At 44.6% G+C, this 14,122-nt stretch overlaps 1 protein-coding gene across 1 annotated transcript in view; it reads left to right on the top strand.

The window, feature by feature from the left end:
* The window catches only part of PELP1 (proline, glutamate and leucine rich protein 1), a 1,000,849-nt gene that overhangs the window by 494,580 nt on the left and 492,147 nt on the right, over positions 1-14,122 (top strand). The window lies entirely within an intron of this gene.

Below are 14,122 nucleotides of genomic sequence, written 5' to 3'. Positions count from 1 at the left end.
CTTTTGATGGGATATTCCGATGACGTATTCCACATCGAACCCTCCCAGCCCGCCCCTCTACAGAAATTCTTATGCAATTGCAGCTTGTTTCCGCAAGGCTGTCTGTAGTCATTCTGGCAGACGATTGGTGCAACACGTTCTGGGGAAAAAACTACAAATGAGGCTACGGGCGTCGTGCGTCCTACTTATAACATCTGGTGACGTCGGCTCGATGGAGGCCCTCAAGGACAGCGTATCGACGTCATAGACGCAGGATGCAGACGCCAAAAAATGTTCCTAAACAGCACATCTGTGAAGATTACCTGTCATAGATGTGGAATACGTCGTTGTAACATCCCATTGAAAGAGCGTTACCATGTAAGAAAGTAACATGTTCATCCGAGGCAGTCAAACCACCTCCAGACTGAAAAACATTTGGCCCCCCCTCAGGGAATACCTACGAAAAGTAGAGGATGCAAACGACAAATTAACTGCCTAGAATAAAATCCGAAGTGCTATATATGCCTATCCCTTTCTTTCCCCCACCTTTTCTCCTGAAATGCTTAAGTACTGCAATGAGATTAAATACTTTTTTGACTTATGCATGCCACAAACACCCAATGATGTAAGTGATTCTCGCTTTGTTCATTCATTATTTGTATGATGCCAGTTACAAAATAAAGTTATTAAAAAAAAAAGAAATTACTCCGAAATGAGTCAAATGTCCACTTGTGCACCTAGCATGCATTTCAGAGACTCCTTATTTGAGTCAAAGATATTACCTTTTTTAAAAATGCTTTAAAGTATCAGTGTTGCATGATAACCTATTAGTAGTCAATCTTCTCAGTGTTATATCGCCATAAATACATTTATTTTTTATAACTGATTGTCTAAGTGCAATCTCTGACTTTGCACTTTGTACTCATTGTGGACCCCTCACAAGCTCGCCACTTCTTAGCCTAGACTACTCAACTTGCTACCTTGAACTGGTTTGGCTACAGCTCCCAGAGTTGTCCCCGTCTCAATACTAGGTTGGTCTTCTATACATCTGTCCACCAGGCCAGAGTATAGAAAATCCGTCGTAAAACCTTCTGTGAAATGCATTGAGGGTAAAATATCTAACTTCGTCCTTTCCTAAATAACAAAAGTCCAATCATTCAAAATAAGTTTCTCTTGCAGTTTCCTCAGACAAACAATGGGATTGCTAATGCAGAGCAATTACACTGAGACCTGTAGTCTTCTAGCTGCAGGACCTCTTAGACAATGGATCAGTTGTGTCCTGTGCTTTGAATCTCTGTCCTTCGGGTAATTGGTCTCTCACTCTCTCTCCTTTGCACCTCACTCCCTCAGGGAACTTAGATTGTCTGCCTTCTTCCTCTGTCCTGGTCTCTTTACAAGGATCTTAGCAATGTTTTGCCTTGGCTTCTTCCCAGGTGGGCCCGCTCTTCAACCTTTCTGACTGTACGGGTAACCCCCCTTTCCACTGAGATAGTCAGTTTCCAGAGCCCCTTCTCCGGCTTCTCAAGCAGGTAATGTCTTCTACCCTTTTGGTGTAGGTGGGCTGCTGGGGTACTATCCTTCTTCCCCCACGGTCAGTCTATTTCCTCCAGGCTCTTCAGGCAGCTTCCAGACAGGCAGTGCTCCAGGGTATTCCAGGTTCCTTCACCCAGACAGCAACTCCTCCTTTGAGGTGCAGCTCCTCTTCATGCAGGAACCTGCCCCTGACTGAGACAAGTTCAGAATGAGCTGGCTCTGCTTTTATAGCTGGACTCCTTGTCACCCAGTTGGCTGCTGATTAGTAGAAACCCTGCTTACAGGATTGGCTTTCAGGGTGTTTCCTTTCTTGTCATCCTGTGTTTAGGCCCTCTTTCTGTTGGCCAGTTGGGCTTCTATTTCTTCAATTGTAGATTCATAGTTCGCTTTTTGTTCTAGTTTTAATCTGAGCTCCTTTTAAATATTATTTGCCCGATCCTTTGGGCTCAGTTGTTTATTTTGAGTACCTCTTACTTTTCCCTAGGTTTCTCTAAGGATTTCGTCCTTGTCCTCTCATAGGCTGTATGGATTTCCAAACATCGGAACGTCTCCTGTTACTGTCAAAGGAAATGAGTAGGGCCTTTCCTCTGAGGTCCTGCAGTGTTTCTCCGCTGTCCTCATCGACTTACATCCCTCAGAGCAGCGTATGCCATCGTCCCGCTCCCGGTATTCCAGCACCAGCATGCTAAGGGGTGGATGCCCATCTGTTCCTTCACGTGCCGGGAGCTGCGCCACTTCTGTCGCTGTCCCACTCTAGTGGGTAGCGTCCCTAACGCTGCCAGGCCGAACTGGATTGGATTCTTGTGTGGCTCATAACATCTTGATTCACCACAATGCCCAACAAGTTAGGATAATGCTCTCTAAATGGGAAATGTTTCAGAGCAGTCAGACTTCACTCGTAGGCGGGCAGCTATGCAGAGTTGGGCCCAATAGATGACTCAAGAGAATAAACTACACAGGTATACTGAACATTACATGTATCCACTGTTTATTATAGTACTACACAGTTTAAATAAGTACTAGGCAATATACAAGAATTGGGCAGTAAAGGCATTAGGCGAGTAATTTACCACCTCTAATACCATTATCAGGATAACTGTTGAGTGGTAGAATACCTACACCTTATTTTACTAAGTCAGTTGGACACACATAGTTTCCTAGACACAGGTATGGCAAGTAGTGAAGAAACTACAGCCATAGCATGGGATGGACCCTTCCTTTCATACATCCAGTCTAACAGAACAATCCTAACAGGAAATGACTACTACACATAACTGATAAATAAGGGTGGGAAATGGTTTAAAATACAAAGGCAGACCATTGTTGTTATTAGGGCAATTAGCAGCATGCAAGGAAGATGGTGGGGAGCCGATTACTGAGTCTCAGCTAGTGTGGAGAGTGCAGGAACCCCTAGTTAAGCTGGAGCCATTTCTTGAGGAGTGAGGTCTTGAACTCTTTCCTGACCTGTAGAAGTGATGGGGCAAGTCTGATGTTGACGGAGAGGAGGTTCCAGAGTCTTGGAGCATAGACAGAGAAGGCCTGTCTTTTGGTTCTTTCCTTACTGCACTGTCGTAATTCAAGTCTGCACATTTCCTTACTTCTTGTGGATTGCAGGCCTACAGATAGGCTGAGTTTCTCTGTGAGGTAGCTTTGGGACTTCAGGATGACACCCTTGTAGATGATGCAACAGGATTTGCAGATGATACAGGCTTGCATTGGGAGCCAACGCAGTTCGATGAGGGTCGGGTGATGTGGTCGAATTTGCAGAGTCCTTTAATGAGTCTTGCTGTAGCATGCAGGACTAATTTTAGGGCTGCCAGCGTAGTTGTCAGAAGGCCTTCCAAAAGGGCATTGCCACCATCCAGGATGGAGAGGACCAAGGTTTGGACAGCACATCTGAATTTGTTTTCTGGGATGAAGGGCTTGGAATTTCCACAGGAGAGAATGTTGGTACCAGGCAGTTTGTCTTCCTTGCTATTTGCGTTTTGAGCGTGAGGTGTCTGTCAGTGTTGAACCCAAGGGTGTTGGCACAGGGGGCCAGATAAGGTGTGTATCCCTCGAGGTTCGTAGAGAGCCAGGTCTGGATGTCCGGATGTTTGGTGGTGTTGGTCAGCAGTAGGAATTCAATCTTGGAGATGTTGCACTTCAAGTGAGCACTGGACATCCAGGACTGGATCAATGTGAGGCAGGGCTTGAGCCTGTGCATGTCTTCGATGGAGGATGTCTTGAGGTATTTCTGCGTGTTCTCTGCATATTGGTTAATGTGGATGTTGTATGGAGAGAGGATGGTTCTGAGCGGTAATGGTTTATTTATAAAGCACATTTGCCAGATTGCTGTACATACTTTCATACAATTATCACCCAACAAAGGTTGGTGCTCCTTTATCAACCCTGAATGGATAAAAGGCTGAGTTGGTCTTGCCCGGATTCGAACCTGCAACCTGAAGATTGCACATAGATCACAGTAGGGAGCGCTCAATCGCTGAGCTGTCTCACCAGCATAATAAGGTAATCCTAAGAACAAGTGATAAGGCTGTTTTTGCACAATGCTATGAGGGCTGTGCAACCACTAACCTTAAGGTGGGGCAGACTACCTAGCCCAAAAGGAAGGCAAACCTTTCATTAAATATTAATGAAGCAAGACAATCGTGCTTAACTCGGAGCAGGTTTTACACAGTTACCATTAGTTCACACACTCATCTATAGAAAATAAACTTCACTGGTATACAAAAATGGAAAATTAAAAATGACCTAGTAAATTACATAAAAAATTACATTGCCTGCTCCAATACTACATTACAAGCCCCCTACCTGGTAATAGGTGCATTGCTTAAGTCAAGGGGCCGCTGCAAAGGCATTGATAAACAGTTAATATAGATATTACAGGCTCTCCATGCCAACACTAGTACATTATTTGAAGACCTGTAGGACATAGTATTTAAATAACACATATGCACATATCCCAATCAATGAAGGTTCTTGAGGTGGAAAACCATTACTAAAACAGCTTGAAGGCTCCTAAAGACAAATTACATTTTAGCTTACAGCATGAAAACAGTACTCGATCAATGACACTCATTTCTCTGAATAGTTGCAATGTAAATTGGCTTTCACATTTGCCTAAGAGGAGTAATACAATTGTAGCCTTTGGTCTACAACTCACAGGACACAAACTGGAGGCAGGCAAAAATGACCAAGGAGCAGTTAAGTATCCCCAAACTCACGTTGCAGAATTTCAGGTTGTAGGAATGTGACTCCAAAATCCAATGCGAAAAACCACTCCAATGGAGAATAAATGCACTTTGTCACAAAAACAAGTTTATTGCATGTTGTCAGCTGGAAGGAGTTACTTCCAGTGCTTAGCAAAGTTGCACATTTCATACACAATGAAACAATTATAATAATAATTGCACATATTTTGTTACACAGGCATTCCATAAAATCCAATTGGCTAGCCCCACTACAAAGAAATCTAATCCCTCTACGTTCTCTAACCCCATTGGACACATGAACAAGACAAAATCGGCTTTCTTTTCGTAGTCTGCTCAAAAAGTGCCCACATGTGCATAAAGGCCCTTTTAGGCCTGCCTCATGGCTCCCCCTGAGCAAAGGAAGCCCCTAAAACAAAGTGACAGATTATAGCGTAAATAAAATACATTGGTTCCCAAAATGTAACATTGGACTTCTAATGCAGAAAACCACATTGCACCCATTGGTGAAACCGAACCTAAATTGCAGCTGCCACAAGCCCCTACCATAAAACCAATAAAGGGTAATATAATTGCCCTAGTGCATAAAAAGGGTGCTTTAACAACCCTTGGAGCCTGTGAGCCATATGGGTGACCCACGACAATATTCTTTTAATACAAGCTCTTAAGGCACATTCATCCACTGCCATGGAGTACATTTTGGGAACACTGGATTTACCCACCAAGATTTGACCTCTATGCAGAGCAATACACCTTTCTATTAGGCCCCCTTCAGAAACGAGTATCCTTCAGCACAGCAAATGGAGGTGAGCTGCGGTGTTGGCAAATGAAAAATTGTCTGCAATTATAGATTTGCTCTGACTTTACGCCTATGTATACGGGTACCACCTAGCCGCATCTGCAGTAGGTCATCTTTTAAGAGCCTGTTTAAAGGTGTGTGTGGACTTATATTTTTAGCTATTCGTTTTGTTTCCCAAGGCCTTGGTATTTGTCATTTACTGTTTTGTCACACATTTTCATTTTTGTTCTTTTGGTTGCGTTGATTGCTAGCCTTAAATCTCTTTACGCTTTAGCACAGTTCTGAGTTGAAGCCCTGGGAGTACCCAAGTGGAGAGAGGAAAGAGTAAGACTCTTGCAAAACCAAGTTAAGAATATTTATTCTCTTTTTAAGGTAGAGAAAGTCAAAACCTCTTGATCATTTGACTTAATTAGAAATAAAAGTATCAGTAGTGTTTGATCTTTACAGCAGTAACCCAGCTGGTGCATATGATTTTGGATAAATGGGCAAGTTCCAAGTGTCATCCATAAAGCTACCATTAATAGTATGCCAGCCTTTTCAGGCAACATCTAAGTAGCTCGTACAGCTGCTGCTCTTTAAGAATATCCCTTCTGCAGCACTCTTATTCCCTGATGTGTAGTCTTTCTAGTGTATTCAAAATGGTCTTCCATTGCCCTACAGTCTAGGTAGTTGGATGAAAATGGTGGATGATGACTTGTTTGATCCCATATGTTATACTACTATCCCATCTGGAAAGAGTAACTTGTCATTTGCTATTTTGACTGCATTTTTCTTGTCATCCAAGTTTCTTTCTTTTCTTTGATAAAGTTGTGCTCTGCAACACCCTCTTATTTACACCATGCCTGATCCCAGCCTCCTTTGATGTAGTAAGTAATTATTTTGAAGGGATTGTGTCCTCTGACGTATTCCTTATCTTGATAGATCATCTCCAGCATGCTGGCCTCGGAATTTTTTTTTAGTAGAGGGCGCTGCGCGTCGACGTCCCTCGAGCCGATGTCCCTCGACAGCCTCTGTATCGGCGCCGACGTCGTCATGCGTATAAATAGACTCGCGCAGCGTCCGTTGCTCAGTTCCGTTTTTCCGCGCTTCGTGGGCCTCGGAATCGCATTGCTCAGTTTGTTAGATATATTCTTCATTATTCCTCGAGAATACCAACGCTTACTCGATGGCTTCCTCATCCGAACCGACGACTCCACGGTCCGGCTTCAAAAAATGTCGAGACTGTGGAAAGAAAATGTCGTTGACAGATCCTCACAGGATCTGTTTGTGGTGCCTGGGATCGGAGCACCAATGTTCGGAGTGCAAGGACTGCATGTCCCTGAAGGCGAAAGTCTTGAAGGAGCGTAAGGGGAAGCTTGAGAGAGGTAAGACAGTTAAAACTCCTTCGAAAGTTTCCTCGGCAGAGTCGAGACATTCGTCTCCTCGCCGACACAGGAAACATTCTCGTTCTAGATCTCGAAGCAGTTCCTACCACTCTTTGAGATCCAAGATCCAAGAGAGGGAATCTTCTCTCGCAGAAGGGAGGTCAGGTTCTCCATCCAGACATCAGAACCCTCAACCTTCACGCTTGGTATCTGAAAGGTTGAGATACAAGAATTGGGACTTCCCAGATGACGTCATGGAGGTGTTGCTTTCGGCCAGAAGGCCAGCAACAAAGACTTTATACAGCTGCCGTTGGAACAAATTTTGCAGCTGGTGTAGAGAAAAGAATATCGATCCCTTTTCATGTGGTACACCAACGGTGTTATCTTTTCTACTCTATTTGAGCATTCGAGTAAGAGACGTCGAAGATCCCCTTCCTCGTCTGCTTCTGTTTCCCGGAAAGAGTCACCTGCCCCACAAAACATAGCTCTCAGGCTGAGTGGGAGGATTTCTGTAAAAGGATGCGTAGCGTCTTCGAGAAAGCGGCCTCGGCCCCCTCGAAGACAGCTGAGGGTGATACCCTGGGTGAAAGACCCGAAAAATCAAAACGCAGCGAGTCGTTGCACCCGGCAAAAGAAACTACTCGACAGCGTCACGAACCCTCGAGCAAAGGCACTGTGTCATCGACGCCATCGTAGAAGGGCTCATTGACGCCTAGGTCGATCGAATCGACGCCGACACCGATAAAGAACAAACCTCACAGCCAGTGGTCATACCCAGGGCCTCTAACACGACCTTGAGAATGTCATGGACAACCTCGAGTAGGATTCCGATCCTCTCGAGCTCTTCGAGGCCTCTTCCGATCTTCTCGACGCCTTTTTCGGTGTCTTCGAAGCCTTTAACGTCCGCGTTGACGACGCCGACGTTTTCTCAACCAATTACGACAAATTTGGCCCCTTCTGCTCTGGAAATGGGATTTAAGCCATTTCCAAGATCTGATTATTTCAGACCCTTGTCTTCAATTTATGAAGAAGGGGAGGATTTGAATCAAGAAAGACCCTTTGGGTTGCAGAGAACCACAATACCTGAACCAGAGGAATTTACCTCTGAGGAAAATAGGTTGAAGGACCTTCGAGAATCCTTACATGAGGCAAGTGGGTTACATACTTCCCCAGAAGTAGAATTTGCCAAATCAGACCCAGGGGAACATGCCGAGACCCCTTACAGAATTTTAATGGCAAGGATTATAGAATTCATGGGTTGGTCTACTCCTTCACCTGCATTTCAACAGGATGACCTTACAGACATTTTAGTTAAAGGCCCACAGGAGGATCCTGTGGTTCCATTTCACACTGCATTACAAAGAAAAATATTGGCTAACTGGGAAACTCCTGAGGTTATCCCGGCGGTTAACAAGAAATTATCAGCCAAATATAGGGTATCTGCTACTGACCCTGAATTTTTGTCTAAACATCCAACTCCAGAGAGTATGGTTGTTCAATCAGCAACTGCATCAGGCAGTAGATGGGCATACCCTACTGTTCCACAGGACAGGGATGACAAAAGATACGACTCTATGGCTAAAAGTCTTTTCTGCATGTAGCACAGCATTGAAATCTATTAACGCTACTTGTACGCATGTAAGGTTCAGCCATACACTTTGGGAGTGTGCTTCATCAGCGGCTGATTGCCTATCAGAGGGAGAAGAAAGGGAAGCGTTTCTAAACATTAAGGATGGTAAAGACGCAATCTGCGAATCCCTTCAAACTGGCATTGATTCTGTTGACAGTATCAGTAGGGCCATGGCGGCAAGTACTACAACCCGCAGATTTGCGTGGTTGCGAAAGTCTGGGTTTGCTTCAGATGTACAAGCCAGACTTTTAAATATGCCCTTTGACGGCTCTTCTTTGTTTGGTAAGAAGGCGGATGACAGCCTAGAAAAGTTACACATCCAAAGCAGCAGCAAAATCCCTGGGAGCTGCAATCCGTCAAACACCATATCGTCCCTCAGGAACCTCTTGGAGAGGTAAGTCCTTTCGCTTTCATTCCGCATTCGGAAAAGGCAGAGGACAGTCGGTTCAAAGAGGTCAAAAAAGATTCACCCGAGGTGGACGGGTTAAAAATACAAAAGCTGCAACAGCAGCAGCAGGTGCCTCTTTACCCTCGGCATCTGCATCAGCCGCCTCTAAATCACTCTGAGGACTCTCCTCACAAGAACACCAGTAGGGGGCAGGCTAACTCAACATCTGACGGAATGGCAGGCTATTATGTCAGATGCGTGGGCATTGGAGACAGTTGCCCAAGGTTACTGCCTGCCTTTTCTACGCATTCCTCAGTCATCCACCGGGGAACAGCTCTCTGAAAGTTCCAGATCCGCTCCTCTAGCAGGAAATTGTAGACCTGCTGGAGAAAGGTGCCATAGAACCGGTACCTGTAGCGGAGAGGACTTCCTAATACCGAAGAAGGACAGAGGACTGAGACCTATCTTGGATTTACGAGAATTGAACAAGTTCCTCAGGAAGGACAAGTTCAAGATGGTAACTCTCTCTCAGATCCTTCAGGCCCTCCAGCTCCAGGACTGGCTGGTATCTCTGGACCTTCAGGATGCTTATTTCCATGTGCCAATCCATCTCAAACACAGGAAATACCTGAGGTTCGCAATTGGCGGCTCTCATTATAAATTTCGAGTTCTGCCATTTGGGCTGACCTCTGTCCAAGGGTCTTCACCAAGCTAATGTCGGTAGTGGCTGCAAGTCTAAGGAGGGAAGGGATTCACGTCTACCCCTACCTGGACGATTGGCTGATCAGAGCTGTATATCCGGATCCAGCTAGATTATGTCTGCCACTTCCTTCACAAATTCGGCTTCTCCCTCAATTTAAAGAAGTCACAGATGATACCATCACAGAGACTCCAGTTCATTGAAGCGGTCCTGGACACTTCCCTGGGAAAAGCCTTGCCACCAGAGGTGAGGGCTCAAGATATTCTGCAGATGGTCACCAAGTTTCAAAATGCCCAACGTCTCCCAGCCTTCGACTTTTTGAGGTTGCTAGGCCTCATGGCATCCTGCATCTTCCTTGTGCCAGAGGCTCGCCTGAGAATGAGATCTCTTCAGTGGGCACTAAGAACTCAGTGGTCGCAATTCTCAGGGAGAATGACAGATCTCCTTCAGGTTCCGGATAAGGTGGCTCGAGACCTTCAGTGGTGGGCCTGTCAGGAGAACATTTTGAAAGGAGAACTGTTTTGGCAACCATGGCCGGAGATAACGGTAGTCACGGATGCCTCACTCACGAGGTGGGGAGCCCATGCCAACGACTTGACCATCAGCGGTTGTTGGTCTCCATCGGAGTCCAGACTACATATCAACCTGTTAGAGCTGAGAGCAATCAGACTAGCGCTGAAGGCTTTTCTGCCATCTGTACAGGGGAAGAAATGTCCTGATAATGACAGACAACACAGTGGCCATGCACTACCTCAACAAAAGAGGAGGCGTAGGATCACTGCCTCTGTGCAGAGAGGCAATGCAGCTCTGGTTTTGGGCAATCCAAGAAGGAATCTCTCTATCGGCAGTTTACTTAGCCGGAGAGAAGAACTTGACGGCGGATGCTCTGAGCAGGCAGAACAGTCTCCCACGAGTGGGAACTAGCTCAGGAAGTCCTTCGACAGATCTTCACCCTTTGGGGAACCCCTCAAGTGGATCTGTTCACCACCAGCATCAACAAGAAGTGCGATCAGTTTTGTTCAAGGGAATTTCCCCCGAGAGGAGCTCTAGGGGGCGCGTTCGTACTGGACTGGGAGTTTCCACTTCCGTACGTGTTTCATCCAGTCCCTGTCATTCCTCAAATGATCAGGAGGTTGAGAAGGTTCCGGAAAGCCATGATCCTAATTGCCCCGGACTGGGCTAGGAGAACGTGGTACCCGGACCTTCTGGACATGTCCATCTGCCCTCCAATTCGTCTTCCACTCAAGGAGAATCTTCTCGCAGAAGGGAGGTCAGGATCTCCATCCAGACATCAGAACCCTCATCCTTCACGCTTGGTATCTGAAAGGTTGAGATACAAGGATTGGGACCTCCCAGATGACGTCATGGAGGTGTTGCTTTCGGCCAGAAGGCCAGCAACAAAGACTTTATACCGCTGCCGTTGGAACAAATTTTGCAGCTGGTGTAGAGAAAAGAATATCGATCCCTTTTCATGTGGTACACCAACGGTGTTATCTTTTCTACTCTATTTGGCAAATTCGGGCCTTCAGGTTGGCACTATCGAGGGCTATCTCGCAGCGCTATCGATCTTCAAGCGCACTACAGAGGAGCCATCGTATTTCAAGTTACCCTTAGTAATACAATTTCTGAAGGGATTAACCAATGTCTATCCTCCAAGACATTTCCAAGTTCCCTTATGGGACTTAAATTTAGTCTTAAATTTCCTGATGGGTACTCCTTTTAAACCACTCCACTTTTGTTCGTTAAGATTTCTCACCCTTAAAACTGTCTTATTAGTGGCATTGACATTTGCTAGGAGGTTGAGCAAATTATAAGCTCTATCTTGTAAACCCCCCTCATACAATTTTTCATAAAGACAGAGTTGTCCTACAAGTGAAGCCTAATTTCCTCCCAAAGGTGGTTTCTGAATTCCACATCACTCAGAAGATTACCTTACCTTCATTCTATCCTCCTTCCCATCCGGAGAAAGGGGAAGAAAGGCTACATAGGCTGGACCCAAGGTGGGCTTTCAGCTTTTACATCAGCAGACTTGCTAGGATTAGGCAAGCAGACCAACTGTTTGTAGGTTACTCAGGGCACAAATTGGGATTACCGATAACAAAACAGACCATTTCCAGATGGATTATTTTGCCCATTCTGGAATGTTACAAACTGGCAGGGAAAGAGCCTCCTCAAAATCTTAGGGCTCATTCAACCAGGGGTATCGCAGCCTCTTCGGCCCTCCAAAGAGGGGTACCGATTCGAGACATATGTGCGGCTGCCACATGGTCGTCTGCACATACCTTCACAAAATTTTACAACCTGGATTCCTCCTCTAGCCAAGAGACTAGATTTTGCAAAGCTGTGTTACACTCTGTTCATTCTTAAAGGGAAACATGGCAATTTTACTCCCACCTCCAGTTACACACCACTGCTATGGGAGTCTATCAAGATAAGGAGTACGTCGGAGGACACAATCCCTTCGAAGAACAAGTTACTTCTTACCTGGTAACGTTCTTTCGATGGGATGTTCCTCCGACGTACTCCTTATCGCCCCTCCCATCCATCCCCTCAGTAAAACTTCCCTTGTGGGTACAGCTTACGCTCCTTCAGGGTCAATAACTAATTCATGTAAAGCTACTGTTAAACATCAAAACGGAACTGAGCAACGGACGCTGCGCAAGTCTATTTATACGTATGATGATGTTGGCGTCGATACGGAGGCTGTCGAGGGACATTGGCTCGAGGGACGTCGACGCGCAGTGCCTTCTATTGACATTTTTTTTCCGAGACCAGCAAGCTGGAGATGATCTATCAAGATAAGGAATACGTCGGAGGAACATCCCATCGAAATAACGTTACCAGGTAAGAAGTAACTTGTTCGTCTGCCCTCATTAACCCAATTGCCTTACTTCTGCCAATGAGTGTCTCCCTTCGCCATCTTTTATCACTCCGAAGCATGTTATCGATGTGATGGTTTCTTTAAGGATGTCTTTAGGCTGGGCATGTATTAGAACATATTTATTAAAACACAGGTTTATCAGGTGGTCTGGATCTTTTGACTCTGTCTAGCCAGTTATTTTACTCTGGTTTATGACTGGCTAGATACTAGTTTGATTTTACAGCAAGCGCTCCTTTGCCTTTCAGACTTTGTTTGGGAAGTTTTGGCACTGGGATTTCAGTTGCGACCAGTGCTCCTTAGTATTTGATGGGTCTAGAACTTTATGCTTAAATTCCCAGGGTGTCCGGGTGTACTCCAGCAGCCGTTCTCAAAAGATTCTGCTTAAGTGTTTTATTTACCATTAGGCAATGACTCTTATTTTATTTCAATTTATTTTACAATTTCTCATACAACATTCTAAAAATCAATACTTCATACAAAATGTGACCTTAATCCACCACCCTCTCACAAACCCATATACAGGAAACATAAAGCACATACTTAAGTCCATTGTCTTTACAGAACAATTTCCAGAAATCTACCCCATATTTCCTCATGTATATGAGGCCTATTTTGTTTCAATATCACTTTTTCTAATACATTACTTAACTCTATCCATTCTACTTTTAGCTGTGGTTCATCTGATTTGCAGCTCGTAGGAATCAATTTCTTTGCGACCATCGCTGCCTTGAAAAACCATTCTTTGTGTGGGTTAGTTAGGTCTTTAAGGATGGTGCCCTCTCCTAGCAGTGGTGTTTCAAAGTTGTATTGTTCTACTCTCATTACCTTATTTTTCATTGATCCAATTCCCTCTCAAAATCTCCCTCTGTTCTAGCTCCAGATCAAATGTTCCAATGTCCCTTCAAAGTATTTGCAAACCCAGCTCAAATTAAATTCACATACTCATTTTCTGCATTCTGTCAGCAGTAAAAGTTGATTTCAAAAGTTTGATCTGCTCTGCCCTTTCTCACCAATTTAAGCTCATTAGTGGTATATTGCTACAGATTGCCGGTCAAGTGGCACAGCGAGTAGAGCGCTTGCTTTGACATCCGTGCAGAGCTTGCTAATGCAGGTTTGAATCCCGGCGAGGCCAAACTCATCCTTTCATCCTTCCGAGGTCGATAAATGAGCACCACACACCGCGGGTAATAATAAGCAGCGCTCAGATACCTGAGGGTTCATAGTGCTATATAAATGCCAAATTATTATTAATAATAATAATAATAATAATATTATTAATGCATCCCGTCTTTTTTCATCACCACAAGCCTGTTGCATCCTTCCTACAGAGAATACCTAACTGGTGAGAAACACTGTGCTGAACCCTTTGACATTTGGGCACAAGGCCCCATTCATTTCATGGATTGAACTTCTCAAGCTAATATATTCTTGTGATTGGTTGCCATCATTTACTGCATCTAACTTACACACATGGCTTTATTATGTTATCTGATGTTTAAGTAAACCTAATAGTGATTATATATATTTGTATTTTAGAGTGTGTGATAGTACTACCTGCTAATTTCATTTTTCAGTGTGTTCTGAAGGCCTAAAATAACTATTTTGATAACTGTCTAAATTGAAATTATCTTTCAAATAG

Source organism: Ambystoma mexicanum, chromosome 1p (assembly GCF_040938575.1).
Source record: "Ambystoma mexicanum isolate Mex_15411 chromosome 1p, UKY_AmexF1_1, whole genome shotgun sequence".
In the NCBI taxonomy this organism is placed as follows: domain Eukaryota; kingdom Metazoa; phylum Chordata; class Amphibia; order Caudata; family Ambystomatidae; genus Ambystoma; species Ambystoma mexicanum.
The sequence above is the reverse complement of the archived record's forward strand: the minus strand, read 5'-3'. Positions and strand labels throughout refer to the sequence as shown.